The sequence below is a fragment of the Pithys albifrons genome, chromosome 3 (genome assembly GCF_047495875.1).
Source record: "Pithys albifrons albifrons isolate INPA30051 chromosome 3, PitAlb_v1, whole genome shotgun sequence".
NCBI classification, from domain to species: domain Eukaryota; kingdom Metazoa; phylum Chordata; class Aves; order Passeriformes; family Thamnophilidae; genus Pithys; species Pithys albifrons.
Genome location: NC_092460.1, coordinates 23,424,369 through 23,430,067, shown reverse-complemented (window position 1 = coordinate 23,430,067; position 5,699 = coordinate 23,424,369).

Genomic DNA, 5,699 nt, shown 5'->3' with positions numbered 1-5,699 from the left:
CCTGCCTCCACACATGCTGTGGGACTGCTCCAAGGCTTTGTTCTCTGCATCATAAAAACACTTGCAGTGCTCTGCAGACACTGTGAGCTTGAAGCAAACTGACTCCTCAGCTAAATGTTTTCAATGGGGTTCTTTTAGTAGCACCAAGCTCATAAAATCCCTCTCTGTTGCCCCTCTATCATGTCAAGGAAGGCAGAACTGTGGTATGTGCATTTGATTGCTGCTTGTAGAACCTTCTGGAAACCTCATAGCAGAACACACAGCAAGTGTTACAGCACCACGACAGCCCTGAGGGCACTGAGCTACAACATGCCATGTTTGACTCCTGTTCCTTCACAACCATCAGTATAAGAGGGATGAAGGCTCCACAAACTGTTTCCTCCTCTAGGGATGAATTTATTCAGGGACTTGGATGGGACTTCACAAAAATCTCAACCAAACACATCACACAACCACCAGCTGGAACATCCCTGCTGCTTAGCCAGCCTGTGATGATGCACCTCTAGCAATATTCCCACACTACCAAGAGATGCTCCTTCCCTCTGGACACCCAGCAGCAGGTGTACCAATAAATTCCTACAAATATCTGCACTTCTATTTGTCAAAGTGTAACTCACCCTGAGGTCTCTGTGGGTTTTGCTCAGTGTCTTACTCATCAGAAGCCCCAAGACTTCACTTCTGGAGCTCAGCCTTCCTGATGTTCTCCCTGCAGGAATCTTGTGGCAGGTGGTGGTGTTCTGGCAACCAGAAGATTCACACTGCCTCGCTCTGCTCCTTGGTCATTCCAGATGTGTTGTTAAAACTTAATTCACATTTCCTTGTCCTTGTTCTTTTTTCCCAACAAATAAAAAACCCCTGAAAAACAAATTTCACTGTTTCAAATTCTCCTCTTTCAACATCTTCTTGAGGATTCCACTCTGCTGAACTGATGGAAAAACCCCTGATATTTAGTTAATAATTGCTTCTAATCTGAGATAGAGATAATACCCATTCTGGCAGCAAATCAGCTGTTTAATGCACACCCAGGGCCTTAGCAGCTCTTCAGTTTAGGGAACTGAACTAATTTTGTACAATGATTCTGAATTTTCACTGAGCATTACAGCGAACCTGGCATTTATTACCTCTAGGTCAGAAAAACTAGTCCAGTCTAATGCAGGAGTCACTGAAAAACCCTTTCAATTGATGAAAAATAAAAAGCTGTAGACTGATACGCTTCAATCACAAGAAAAATTACCATTAAAATCACAAACAGAATGAACTATGTCTGACTTGAGACATTTCTACTAATGCTCTAGGCTGACTGGTAAGAGTGTATGGTTTAAATTAGCTTCCTGCAAACTTATAGTTGCCATGTTATCCCAGTAAAATCTATTTTCCTCCATTGTGACTCATATTAATTTGTAGCTGTAATTTCAACCATCACAAGCTTTATAAAGTGGAGAGTATTTTTTTAAGAAAGCCAAACAGTTAAACAGAGGTGAGAGATGAGAGCAGATTCCTGAAATAAATGCAGTAGGTTACACCTTCACCTCCTGCAATGACAAGTTCAGCATTTTCTGGAAGAACACACATCTCTCACAGAGGGAAGAGGAGGGTCTCAAAATTCCTGAACTCCGTCCTGGGAAAGAATTCACCATAGCCAAAGCTGCAGACTTTGGCTACCAAATTTTTAATCATTATTTTAAAGTATAGCCACTCCAGGCCAAAGACACTCAGATTTTTCCTCATTAGTTTACCACCTGTGCTCTTGCAAAATGGGGAGGTTATTATTAGCTCCTAATTATGAAAAATTATTTAATGACAACTGTGGGGAAGGTAGAGAAACATCTACCCTTTTGTGATAACAAACCCACTTTGAACAACTTCTTACTTGACTTAGCAGGGTATCAGAGCTGTAAAGGCCAAATCACAGTTTTAAGGTCTTGAAGTTAAATGTGAAGTATATAATAACCAAAAAGGTGAGTGAAAGGAAACTCAACATAAAGGCCCATTAAAAAAAGCCAATTTTTAAAAAAGTAGTAAAAATAAGAAAATTCTACAGAATAGGGAGCAGACTGGTCACATGACAGAGATACATTAGCATATTTTTAGGAGAAATAGGAACCAAACCCACACAAACCCCAATGAAAGGATATGAAATGGTCACTACAGGAAGCAGAATTGCATCTGCTGAACTTGTCCTGCTCTGAAACTACACCCAGGGAGCTGTGAGGGTTTCCATCCTCACCCTGCTCTATGACCAACACACTGCTCAGGATTAAACTCTTGGAAACCTGCAGTAAGCACCAGTCATTTTTCCCAGGAAAAGGTGAAAGAGTTCCAGCAGAACACTCAGTATGGAGAAGATCCGCTTGCTTGCACTTAGGATCCTCTCACCACACTCTCAGCAGCTTTGCCACATTCCTCTGAGGACATATCGCGCTCCAGAAGAGCCTCTCCAGCTATTTTCTCTTGCTGCTGGCATTGTTTCATCGCATCTGCTGATTATCCCTTGGAGTCTTTTGTTGCCTTCCCATCATGCTGATGTTCATGGCAAACAAGAGAGAGATTGTACAATGCACAAATGTGCCTGCATAAACAGTGCAAATGAAAGGTTCCCAGTGAAAACCTGAATCATTGTAAGGGTTGTGTTTACACTGGAAGGGAACAATGCTATCCCCAGGGAGTAAGTGGTGTGGCTGGAAACAAAAAGAGGAATAAAGTATTCAAATCATGGAATCACAGAATGGTTTGGGTGGGAAGGGACCTTAAAGCTCATCCAGTCCCACCTCCTGCCATGGGCAGGGACACCTTCCACCAGCCCAGGTGGCTCCAAGCCCTGTTCAACCTTGGACACTCCCAGGGATGGGGCAGCCACAGCTTATCTGGGCAACCTGTGCATGGCCTGCCCACCCTCAGAGGGAACAACGTCTTCCTAATATCTAATCTAAACCTGCCCTCTCAGTTTAAAACCATTGCCCCTTGTCCTGTCCCTGTCTGCCCCTATAAAAATTCCCTCTGGCCCTTAAAGCACCACAAAATCCAGTGCTTGTGCAATGGAGATAAGGACCATGAAGAACTTGGATGCAAAAATGAAGGCAAGAGGTTAAAGGCTTCACACCTTACTTTACAGATTATCCCCATACACATATTCTTCAGTTACCTGCTCACTTGGAATGGGGAAATGCTCAGAACACCTGTCTCCAAAGGTGTGCTGGCCCAACATCACTCTAAAAACCACCCCCACGGTGCACAGGTGAGATTTCCAAGCTACCTGGGAACTACCGAGATGAAGGCAGGAACATCGGAGGTGAAACCTCTCCCATCCCTCTACCCCCAGCAATCCAAGGAACACAGAAAAGAGGGCAGAAGCTTAAAAGAAACAAGTTTCAGAGTTGGGAGAGGAACATCTGCATCGTGTTCCTTTGCCACACGGTGGCATGTGCTGATGGAAAATGAACTCCAGTCAGGAAAGGTCTGCAAGGTCTGAACAGACCAGGTTCAGCTTCCCTGGAGTTATTCCTTTGTATCAGGTTCCAGCTCGGCCCTACAGCACTAGAGAGTGTCATCACCCAACCCGAATTTTTTCCTGGGGGGAAAAAAAAGTCTCCTTCCCATCCCTTATCGAGCAGCTCTCACTCAGAAAAAGTCCATTTCCTGGCTGAACCTGAACCCCATGGTCAATCTCACTGAGTTTTCTGCTGTTTCTGGTTCATTCTCTGAACTAAAAAAAATCATGTAATTCACAATACAACATTTTTGAGCATTCCAGGAATGTGGATTTCTCTGTGCCACAGTCCTGAGGGACTGCCCATGCTCAGCCTGCTGAGGGTTGGTGACAAGCAGCCTTGCCCTGTCTGCACCACTGTGCAGGCACAAGAGTTTGTGCAGCTGCACCACGAGCCAGACCAAGACCACAGTATGGTGAAAACCTTGTATTTTTTTCCTTATTTTAGACAAAAAAGAGCAAAGCCAGCATTCATCTTCATGTGGTTGTATCTTTACAACAAAAGTGCTTTCTTCTATGAATTTTATAAATTCTTTCTGAAGCATGCAAAGGATTGTTTATGCATGTAATTATGTAATGATAAACACAAATTTTGGGAACAGATCACATGGTGCGATCACAGCCTGTGCTCAGCATTCCGGCCCTGAGTCAGCCAAACCCAGAACACGTGAGAATGCTCATTCATGGCAAAGGCACAAAGCACACTCAAAGGCACTGAACACTTAATGTGTGTGCTGTGGTTCCTTTAAAAAATGAAAGGTGTGAATCTTAGTTTCTGACAGGCAGACACAGAAAAGGAAACCCCATTCAAGTCTTAGAGGGAGAGAGGGAGGAATCACACAGCCATATTTTTTGGTTTAGAAACCAGTATTATTGTAGGAATGTAGTTTGCTACTGCAGCCAAAACACAAGACATGTTTAAGACACTTCAGTACTCACAGGACTGACACGTTTTAAGGAAGTTGTGTCTTCTATGCTGACAGCTCCTTCATCTCAGCAGAAAGGAGCATCAGAGTTCTTTTCATGATTTCCAACCAATTCCCAAATCTGTCTTTACTTTTAAAAAATGTATATAAACTTACAAGTATGCAAACCCTACTAGTGTTTACGTAATTACTATGATGTACTAGAAGCACTGATTCTGGGTGCTAATGTAATAATGTGGCTAATGAGAAAGAGGACTGCCAAAAATCTGCCAAGTACCTTGAAAACCACAACTTAACTTCACAAGTGTGTTACCAGGACACTCACTCCAAGAACATCCTGGTGACCCTCAGACAGATGTTTCAGCCCAGCACTCCAATGCACCGCAGGGTTATGGCTCTCACTGCTCCTTTAATCAGCAACTGTGTATTCAACTTCAGTGTTAAAATAAACCATTACAAACTCATTCTCCTCTGCATCCAAGACCAAAATACCTTTTATGCCTGTCAAAAAACTTAAGCCAAGCCTCTCAAAGTCCTGCCTGATGTCCATCTGGCATCTCCTCAGCAGGACCCTTGGCAAGATGTCACACACCGACAGCAGCGTGGGATGCAGGAGGCCTTTGGGGCGTCAGTGTGACAGCATCCTGCACCTGCAGGCACCACTCACCTGGAAAACACCTGGGCATTTTCAACTGAATTCCCAGCCTTTAAGCACTGAGAAGAATGACTACCCTAAAACATCAGGCTGTGTCAGTAAATGGCGAAAATATATTCACACACACACAAAGCTGTACACACAAACACAGACGCAGACACCCAGAGACAGACACAGACAGACACAGAGACACAGACTGAGACACACACACACAGACACAGACACCCAGAGAGACACACAGACACAGAGACAGACGTGCAGACACACATACACAGACAGACACACATACACAGACAGACAGACACACACACACACACAATCCCACACAAACAGACAGACACCTACGGAGACACAGACAGACACAGACACGCACAGACACACTCACACAGACAGACAAACACAAACAGACACACAGAGCTGCCCCAGGCCCCTGCGGCCGCGGCCGCTCCGGAGATCGCAGGCTGGGCCGGGCCGGCGGGGGCAGCCCCAGGCGAGCCGCCCCCTGTCCCGTCATACCCGCGCCCCGCCGCTCCCCGGCCCCTGCTATCCCTCGTCCCTGCAGTCCCTGCTCTCCCTCCCCCGCTCTCTTCCCCCTGCTCCCCCGCCCCTCCCCGCGCATGCGCGTCGCTGC